This window comes from Pelobates fuscus, chromosome 8 (assembly GCF_036172605.1).
Source record: "Pelobates fuscus isolate aPelFus1 chromosome 8, aPelFus1.pri, whole genome shotgun sequence".
Lineage (NCBI taxonomy): Eukaryota > Metazoa > Chordata > Amphibia > Anura > Pelobatidae > Pelobates > Pelobates fuscus.
In genome coordinates, this window is record NC_086324.1 from 133816185 (window position 1) to 133827709 (window position 11525).

Genomic DNA, 11525 nt, shown 5'->3' on the forward strand with positions numbered 1-11525 from the left:
ACTTAGGCATCCCAGAACTCTTTCAATAGATGTTATCTGGTTTTTCCTCCTATCCAATTTTTTTTTCCTTTTCCCTTTCCTCCTCTCCTTGCTGGCTCAGAGCATGTGCATGCGCTCTGAGCCAGTTAAATGGTCCAATCAAAGGCTTCTTTATGAGAAGATTGTGATTGGACCTTGCGTGGTTCATGTGACTTCATGAGGGGGTGTGCCAAGCGGCACCGGGAGCTTTGCCTAGTGCTGGGGTTTCCTAGTGCTAAAGCAATGGCATTACCACTGCTCTAACCAGCCAATAATGTAGAAGAGGCAAATTGTTTACTGACTTTTTTTTTATACAATAAACATTCTGTCAATCAAGAGTTTTTTGGTATTCTAAAAATTTACCAGAGGATTCAGGTTGTTGGTGATCGTGGACACACGGATTAATAATTGTCTCAAGTAGAATGCCAGACTTTAGTGGAGTAGAACAGAGTATAAATAGGATATGATCACTTGGCTGCAGGGTAAAAGTCAAGTTAAAGACTACTGAATTCTCTGTTTGCTTCTTCCAAACATTTATGGAGTTTAAAATCAGGGTTATTTACTAGAGAGTAAATTGTTGAGAATTCAAAGTGAATTCTACACCGAAGGCCAATGTAGCTTAACTGGTTAAATAAAAAAGCTGATTTGGAGAATGTGTCCAGTTTGGCAGTTATGGCCTTAGATGTGAATGTCTCGCTTCAGTTGTTTTTCGTTAAGTAAAAACACGGATCCATAATGCTGCTAAAAAACAAACAAAAAATGTTTCAGCTCATTCAGAATATAATTTTTAGAAAGCCAAAGATGAAAAAGAATACATGTTTGCAGATAGAATGCTTCCAAAGGGGGAAGACGGAAAGATAAAGTAAATAACAAAGCCTTATTGTTATTTATTACGTAACATCAAAGATGAAAAGTGGGAAAAGGTAAACCATAACATATAATGCATGGCAACAGGTTTTGGCATCCAGAACATAGATTAAACAGCTGTCTCCTATGAAGTCACACATAGAGCAGAAGTGAAATCATTTAAAGGTTTCTTGGGTGAGATTAGCAGACATTTAGGACTTTGAGTTGTTGCTTAGGTCAGACCAGTGGGACAGATGTCAGAGTTGGGATATTATTTGTAGAAAATAATGGTTTCAAAGTCCCGGCATACCTTGGTCTAAAGGTTAAATCTTTATATCTGTGTTATGCTGACAATGAGAAGAATGTATTTCTTTAAAACAAATAAAGAGTTTATTACTGTGTGGCAGTAAGACCAACACCCAGGGTTACATCTGTTACTTGCTGTGATAGAGAGGGACAGCTTACAGATGAACTTGCACGCAGTAACAAGGATGTAACCGGGATGTAACAAGTTGTCAAATGTAGATAACAAGTTCTAAAATAGATGTAACTGGGCTTTGGGGGAAAGACAAGGTACTTATACAAACTTAATAGATCGCATGACTTGAAATCCTGAACACTATTGAGTCTCTTGTGTTGTAAAACATCATTTGTTTTCCAAAAATAAACTTTTTTTTTACCTAAACAAAAGTCTTCTCCTGAATAAAACATTAACAGTCTAACGTCTAGCATCTGGCGAGTAGTAGGACCTTTGTCATCCTAAACATCATATGTCTCCTCACGAACAGAAAGGTCAACAGTATTATCTTAATGGCACGGTGACCTCTTTATACAATAGACATCCTAGACTGTATATGAAGGATTTAGGTCAGCTTCTTTGATTTATTAAAATCTTATTGTCACTGCAATAGCACACATATTTGTAGCTATAAAGAGGTATCACTTACAGTGAAGGAAAAAAGTATTTGATCTCCTGCTGATTTTGAACGTTTGTCCACTGAGAAAGAAATGATCAGTCTATAAATTCAATGGTAGGTGTATTTTAACAGTGAGAGACGGAATAAGAAAATAAAAATCCAGAAAAACGCATGTTAAGAAAGTTATAAATTGATTTGCATGTCAATGAGTGAAATAAGTATTTGATCCCCTATCAATCAGCAAGATTTCTGGCTCCCAGGTGTCTTTTACACAGGTAATTAGCTGAGATTAGGAGCACTCTCTTGAAGTGAGTGCTCCTAATCTTAGCTTGTTACCTGTATAAAAGACACATGTCCGCAGAAGCAATCAATCAATCAATCAATCAGATTCCAAACTCTCCACCATGGCCAAGACCAAAGAGCTGTTCAAGGATGTCAGGGACTAGATTGTAGACCTACACAAGGCTGGAATGGGTTACAAGACCATCGCCAAGCAACTTGGTGAGAAGGTGACAAAGGTTGGTGCAATTATTCGCAAATGCAAGAAACACAAAATAACTGTCACTCTCCCTCGGTCTGGTGCTCAATGCAAGATCTCACCTTGTGGGGTTTTAATGATTACTAGAATGGTGAGGAATCAGCCCAGAACTACACAGGAGGATCTTGTTAATGACCTTAAGGCAGCTGGGACCATAGTCACCAAGAACACACTACGCCGTGAAGGACTGAAATCCTGCAGTGCCTGCAAGGTCCCCCTGCTCAAGAAAACACATGTATAGGCCCGTCTGAAGTGTGCCAATGAACATCTGAATGATTTAGGGGAGAACTGGGTGAAAGTGTTGTGGTCAAATTAGACCAAAATTGAGCTCTTTAGCATCAACTCAACTCGCCGTATTTGAAGGAGGAGGAATGCAGCCTATGACCCCAAGAACACCATCCCCACCGTCAAACACGGAGGTGGAAACATTATGCTTTAGGGGTGTTTTTTTGCCAAGGGGGCAGGGCAACTGCACCGCATCAAAGGGACGATGGATGGGGCCATGTACCGTCAAATCTTAGGTGAGAACCTTCTTTCTTCAGCCAGGGCATTGAAATTGGTTCATGGATGGGAAGGCCAGCATGACAATGACCCAAAACACACAGCCAAGGCAAGAAAGGCGTGGTTCAAGAAGAAGCACATTAAGGTCCTGGAGTGGCCTTGCCAGTCTCCAGACCTAAATCCCATAGAAAATCTGTGGAGGGAGCTGAAGGTTTGAGTTTCTAAACATCAGCTTCGAAACCTTAATAACTTGGAGAGGAACTGCAAAGAGGAGTGGGACAAAATCTCTCCTGAGATGTGTGCAAACCTTGTGGCCAACTACAAGAAACGTCTGACCTCTGTGATTGCCAACAAGGGTTTTGCCACCAAGTCGGTCAAATACTTATTTCACTCATTGACATGCAAATCAATTTATAACTTTTTGTGACATGAGTTTTTCTGGATTTTTTTTTGTTTTGTTATTCTGTCTCTCACTGTTAAAATACACCTACCATTAAAATTATAGACTGATCTTTTTTGTCAGTGGGCAAACGTTCAAAACCAGCAATGGATCAAATACTATTTTCCCTCACTGTATACCATCTGCAAGAATTAGGGGCCTCAGAGACAAATATTACAAACGACTGCAAGCTGCCATTGATGCTAAAGGGGGCAATACACAGTATTAAGAACTAAGTGTATGCAGACTTTTGAACAGGGGTCATTTCGTTTTTTTCTTTGTTGCCATGTTTTGTTTTATGATTGTGCCATTCTGATACAACCAACAGTTGAATGTGAATTCCATAAGAAATAAAAGAAATGTGTTTTACTGGCTCATTTATGTTTTCTTTAAAAATGGTACATATATTACCAATTCTCTAAGGATATGCAAACTTTTAAGCACAACGGTATGTTATTATATCCTTTTAGGCTTGAAATGTCCAGTTAACAAATGTATTATACTTACTTTATCTGCTTTATTTTGGCTAGGGGAGCAGGGGGCTCTTTAGAATTTTGTGACTACAGAGACAACAGACATGTAAATCCGGCCCTGACTCTGAGATGTCTGACATTGTCTATTTTGTCATATCCACAACAGTACTTGAAGAAAACTGTTTTAGCAAATGTGTAACCAGGTAAATTTGTGGAAAGGTCCTTGACGTTATAAACTGATGTTTCTCTTGCAGTATGAAAATATTTCATGAAACCATGTCAGCGTGGTTCTTGGGTATACAATCAATAGGTAGATTTGTGGTGTTACATTGGGTTCTTCTTCGTATTTGAGTTCCAAGATAATAGTGTCCTTTAGATCATTAAGGTGACCCCCCAAGTCATGTTAGTTTTTTATTAGTTGCTCTATACATTCAATAAGCCACAATTACAATTGCATTTATATATATATATATATATATATATATATATATATATATATATATAATAGAATTTGTATTGTATAAAAGTTAGATATAGTCAAGATGCTGGATCAGTACTATAAAGGGGAGATAATTGTCCTTGATCACTAACTCATGTAGTTATATACAATGCCAAATATATTACAATCTGTAGCCCATTTCTTCTCGGGATGACTTTAGGGAGAGTGCAGAAACTGCACAGTCAGCAGATGTTAAATATTGTCATTTATTTTCATCGACATTACAGTGGTCACATAAAGATATATTAAACGACAAGGACAAGAGCTATAATGGTATATAAAGCTACCATTGCATGGCTAGATATATAGAAATCATTAAAGAAATTGCTTTTCATCCCTGCCAAATAACAAATCCATTGTTTCCTTGACATTATAAATCCACAACAAATTGATCTATTATTTATCCTTCAAATTCTATTCAGCAACCTCTGTACCTTCTTGAGATGCCGGAATGTGAAATAATGCTACCTTAATGTCGCCCATGCCATGTCGGGAAGTTTGCTGTGCAAAGCAAATTGTTGTTTTCAAACTGCCAAACTACTGGTTTGCTCAGTATCAAGTTTATGAGAATTTTATTAATTTGTGGTTGCAATAATCAAATAATTAATCTTTCTCCTTTCTTATTGTTTTAAAAGTAAACTTATTACATATACAACTGTGTGCTCATTTTTGCCTCGATTTTATATTTTTTGGACAAACTTTTAAAATGATTAAATATGTTTAAAAATATTTTAATATTTAGATTTTTGGATATATGATATATTGTTTGATATTTTATTATATGTTGAGAAAATCTTTTTCAAATGTTTATCCAAAAATATTAAATCATGGCCTTTAATGTGAAAGAACCTAGGACAGCAAAAAAGGCAGATGGGAAATCTGACATTTGAGCTGGTGAAAGCGGTGATTGGGTAAATTGCCCACTGACTTTATCCTTACATTTTTGGACAAATCCACATTTTCAACTTGAAATGACTATTGCTCCCCATTTTTCTATAATACAAGATGAAATATATTACTACCATTCATTATAAAACTCTTTCACTTCCTATTTGGGTTTTTTAATCCAGATATAGCATGTTTAATCCGGATAATTAGATTATCTTATCACATAATTACCATGTAATGTAACTATATAATACGATCATCTCATTTTGGCAACTCAGAATTGGCATTGCAGAAATGGCTGATATTGCATAGTCATTAAGCCAGGCAATATTGTAATTGCCTGGCCTAATATTTCATTGTAAAATCTTTAGGGTAGTCTACATCTGAGATGAATGGAGAAATTATATGTACTCATTTGCATAAATGGTGTCATAATCCCATTGTGATTCAACACATGTCAATGGAGAAAAATAATGGGTGTATTTTACATGCCCATGTATTACACATGTATTTATGTGCCTTAAACACTTTGGACACACAGAAAATCATGGAAGGAGCTTGAGTGTATGGATGAAGCACACAAACAACAACCAAGCCTAATTTTGTTTTTTTGCAAACTGTTAATCTTCTTCTCTACAAGCCCTACATTTAACTAACTTATTTCACATAGTAAAAAAAAATACAAACAAGACCTTTAGTTTTGTAACCTGGTATGAGTATAGATCTGTCACCTTTACTATTTAAGCACTCAACAATTAAACTAATGTCAAAAGGCATTTCCTTATTTGCTGGATGGCAAATGAGTGCTACCATAGAATCCAGTTAGCAGAGGTGCTCAACGCAAACAAGAACCCCCTGGTTCCATGCTTTTATCAACAAAACGTCATCAATCACTGATCAATAAGCAGCTAGGCTTAACAGAAAAAAAATATATCAGACACTCTCAATGCATCAGTGATGGACCCAAACCCCTCATAGTTCCCAACCTACCCAACCTCCTCCTAGTCTCAAAATATATCTGATGGACCTAAACCCATCACAAACCCAAACCACTCATAGATTATTATTATTATTATTTATATAGCGTCAGCAAAATTCTGTAGCGCTGTACAATGGGTGGACTAACAGGCACGTAATTGTAACCAGACAAATGGACGCACAGAAACAGAGGGGTTGAGGGCCCTGTTCAATGAGCTTACATGCTAGAGGGAGTGGGGTATAGTGACAGAAAGGGTATAAGTAGATAAATCCATCCACTCAGAGATTGATAAAACCCCTCATAGTCCAAGCAGACTTCACCGACCCAGTCAAAGAATATCAAGTAGGCAATCAAGATAAGTTTCCTTATTTGCACCTACAACACGAATACTAAAATGATGGTGTTTTTTATTTTTTGCATGTTTCTAAAATTTACTGTGGATTCCTCTGTTTTTATAAGTAATATAATACATGTACTACATTCACAAATCATATAAAATATATAAAGAAGTATTAAGTGGTACGGTCAAACGTTAATTTTAGTATAGTTACTTAGATTATTCTTTTTACTTCCAGACGAATGAACAATGCACCTGATGTACATTTTTGTTCATACACATATAGGTAAAAAAAAAAAAAAAGAAAAAAAAGAAACCATCTTTCATACAAATTTACTGTCCATGGTTCTTCTCAAATAAAGGTCTTCTTAATGGTTAAAATGAAAGAATAATTCTGAAATTTCCTGATTACAGTGTTATTGAACTTTAAGGTCAATCCTTTTAGAATATCTTTACTGTTGTAATGGTCCTGGTAATTGCTGGAGGTTTTGTGACTGTTGCACATTTTGCTCTCATAATATATTACACCGATATGATGTGTTCATGTAGAACAGGCATGTCCTACCATCTGCCCAGACTATATTTTATGGTCTGTAAATTGCCTTATAGTAATTGCCTTAGTATCATTTGACAGAGAAAAAGCTGGCATCTATTTTCAGTCACTAAAACTCGCATGATAAAAAAGACAACTGGGTCACTCAGGCATTAAATATATTTATTGAAGAAGGGTGTGTGTATTAAAAGCGGCACCGTTGTACAAAGAGCATAAGGAGAAAATTATTTTGCAATGCATTTGAAGTTATATATCTCTCTGACATTCTTTTGTTCAGCCAAATTATCGCTCTCCCCAAAGCATCAGTAATTTGTGCATATGCCGGGAAAAGTCAATCAAATTATTGTAAATGGTTGCCAACAAGAACGCCTGGGGAGACCTGGGTCCTATGTGAATTTTCTGGAGCTACAATCTTCCCATCCGATGCAGAAGCCAGGCATTTTAATGTTGAGCGCACAAAACAATAATCTTTACTTAAAACATGAAAATGTGTTAAAACTGACTATTGCACTAGAAAATAATTTATATTCACTAGTATAATATTAGTTTAAAAGAAACAAGCTGTGTTCAAGAATTGCTCAATAACGGTTTTATTGACAATGCAGATGACAGGTCCGCACAAGGCAATTAGTACTTTGATGGAGTTATCCCATGGGTTTAGGATAAATAAGATAAATACGACTGTTTGTTTGTTTTTTAAGTTATATATTCTACATAAGTGTCTGAACGTGTGCTTCTATCAAAATGGTTGTTAATTCAGTAAAAAAGGCCACTTTGAATAAAACTGGCTGACACATAAGTCTTATAATTAAGTAGTATAGCACCAATAAATTAAAATATCATTAGGGGATACTTGGTACTCCAAAGGTGCCTTCAATGGGTACCTTTGAGAAAAAAAAAGTGGAGTGGGCAGCACTTTTAGAGAGGATTAAGGAGGAGGAGGAAAGGACATTGCCTTGATCTAGTTTTTCATTGTTTTTCCCTGTTTCTTGATTATTATTATTGGCTATGAGTTTAGAGACCTCAGTGACCCAGGGTCACTCTAGGGACAGGGTAATGCAAATTTACATCCATGTCTTCCTCTCCCTCTATGTTTCTTTGTTTTTCCTACCCTAAACTCTATATAATGGGTCATTGGACATGGGTGACCAATTAGAACATTGCGTAGCCCCAAGACAGCTTCAGGGGATGACGGAAGGGGTGGCAAGTCAGGGTTGATGTCAGTCAACATGGAATGCATACACATCAGTTGACACCCCTTTCCCCCGATTCCTGATAGACTTCCACTTTATGGACCGACCTGCTGCTTTCTTGGTTGAGCCCACCTCCTTGTCAGTGCCCACTTCCTTTCTCATCCATCTTGGTCCTGGACCCTTATTGGGCAGATTTTAAGGAGATGTAACATTTGCATTTTCTTTGTCCTTAAAAGGGTCCAGAACCTAGTTTTGTCAAGGGGTCTAGATAGCTGCTAGTATATCCCTAGAAATACCCATCTGTCCTATTTCTTATGTTGTTATAGTGGAAGCTGTTAATAACAAGTATATGTTAAGCTCCCAATATACTCATAAGTCCTGCTCTCAGAATCACACTATTCCTGGGTGGCAGTAATGACCATAATACACATCAGCCCCAATACATACAATACAAACCAAAGAAAAGAGTGACTTGCACAATATGCCAAATCCCTATGCAATTATAAATAAATTGAGGTTTTTAGTACCACTTCAATTGCCATCTTTACGTTAAGCTAAAGTAAGCAAGGTGAATTGTTAATGTAGGACTCCCCTAAGAGGTTTGCGTTGACGTGGCAGGGTAGACCAATAAGGATGAACATGGACCTTTAAAGTAAGACACGGACCTGTTGGACAATATACCGATTGAGAAAGCCGTTATATCGGCGAAAAGCGTCTCAGGAGTACTACTGAAGAATCTTAATATTTGATTTATACTTTGTTTTAATCAGCTGTAGTAAATAGTATTTTTTATCCTCCCTGTGGACTCCATCCAACTATTTTTGTCCGATTCTAAAGAAGGGTTTTGTGTCTCCTATACAGACACAAGGATCTACATACTAAGAGCCAGGTAAAATAGGCTCTGGAGAAGGTGAGCAGTCAGCAACTCTGTAAATGTGCACTTTATTGAATTACATATTGCACTAGGTTCTCTTCCATTTTCTGTATTACAAGTGCATCAAGATACAGAGGAAGAGGGGAAGTGTCACCATAATACACATCTGTTCAAGTGACCTGAGCCTATCCTCTGGGGCTCAGCCACATGTGAGTATACTTAAATAGAGTTGTATTCACTGTACAACATAGGTTATATTGCACCATATAAGTATTTGTCATTTTGTATTCTACCCGTATAGCAAGGGTAAGTCATTACATTTATAGCACTCCCTGTTTTGACTGGGGTGGGTGTATATACCACACAGTTGGGGTTTTATTGTGGTGAAACACAGTGGAGCTCTTTTCTCCTGATCATCACCCCCAATATCTCAAGAATATGAAAGGGAGGTTTAGGAGTGGCAATCAACAGAAACATGTCCCAAAATTCTGTTATTTACTAAAGCGAGAATGCAAAGTGAATTTAACCCCTTAAGGACACATGACATGTGTGACATGTCATGATTCCCTTTTATTCCAGAAGTTTGGTCCTTAAGGGGTTAAAATTCAAAGTATAAAAATAGCCAAATTGGAAACATTCTCTAAGACAGAGATGCTTCCAATTCAGCTACTTTAGCCATAAAAGGATACTTAAAGGATACCAAAACATCTTTAGCTTCATGAATCAGTTTTGGTGTGTATATATCATGCCCCTGCAGTGTCACTGCTCAATTCTCTGCCAATTAGGAGTTAAATCACTTTTGTTTCTATATATGAAGCCCTAGTCACACATCTGGCTGTAACTCACACAGCAAAAATGGTTTCATATGTGCTCTCTGCTGCTCTGTAAATTGAACGTTAATCACACACAGGAGGCCCCTGCAGGCTATTAAATCTATTAAATTATAGATTAAACAGTCTGTGAAATAAAGGAAGTTTAAACATTAGATATTCCTACACAGGAAGTCTCTAGGAAGGCTGTATTAGTTACATGCAGCGGATGAGTGACTAGAATTGTGTAAACAAAGTAATTTAACTCCTAAATGGCATAGAATTTAGCAGTGAGACTAGCAATAAGATCTATACACCAAAACTGCATCATTAAGATAACGTTTTGATGACTAGTTTCCTTTTCATTTTAAAATTCACTTTGAATTCTCACTTAAGTGAGTGACCCTGATAATTTATTGTTAAGCATTTGAGATGATTACAAGAGGCATAGAGATGCTGATTACTTTGGGCCTCAGGGCCTCAGTAGTGATCATACTTCTTCCCCACAATATGTCACTTTTCAAACATTTTTAAAACAGTGCTATTTAACTTGCCACATTTGTGCTTGCAAACATTTTAGTCAGAGAATGCAGGCACTTTATCTAGTTCAATTACCTTACACTGACTATATCGTACACTATGCCCTATATTTTCTCAGCCTCGTACCATTCAGGCAAAACTGCAATAGGTAATTTAAAAATAAATCCAGAACCAAAATATTGTACCATTTATCTTGGAAAGAAAAGCATTTTTTAGAACAGAACTAAGATTTCACATAATTTATATTTCTTAAATCTAAATCATACTGCATGCACTTCAACTGATCTAAGATACTTCCTCTAATGATCATTTCAAATCAGGTCACTATGGAAACAGCAAAATGAGAGTCAAACCATTCTGCTTAAAGCCTTTTATACATAATATAGATATTCTTCATTTTCCCATTTTTTTTTCTGCTTCTATTTTTTTATGTATTGTTAGCATTGTTTGCGTATTGCTAATACTAATTTTATATATTGTCATATCTGATCATCAAGATATTTTTATAGTTTTAAAAAAATGTTTTAAATAGATTTTCTATTTATTTTTGTTATATTTACCTGGGTTATTTTTTTATTAAAATCAATAAAATGGATAGAGTATGAATTTATAAAATATAAATGTTTAAAGGAGTATGAAATCAGTCAGTAGGTGTCTATTTTTATTGTAAAACAGGGGAAGGCAACCTTTTAGTAGTACTGTGCCAAAATAAGATTTTGAAGTCCCTTGGTGTGCCGGTCCTACTTTTTTTAAATTAAGGTGTGTATGTTGGTGTATTGTGCTTGTGTTATTTATGAGTGCTGAGTGTAGTTGCTTTGATCTATTTGTGCGTATCTGGGTTATTATATTGTATATATTTATGAGTAGTTTGTGGTATTGTGTATGGTACCAATGAATGTGGGATATGTATTGTGGCTTTGTCAGGGGCCCCAAAACCTTGTGCTTTGTCAGGGGCCCCAAAATTTCTGATGGCAGCCCTGTTCAAACCCCCCAAATTATGTTCAGCTAAGTCTTCTGAGTAAAAGGACACTCCCATTGTATGTCTTTGGCACTATTTCGTGAAGCTACAGTGCCATATAGGAGACCTGTCCTTTTCAGTACTCACAGTAGAATTTTGAGAG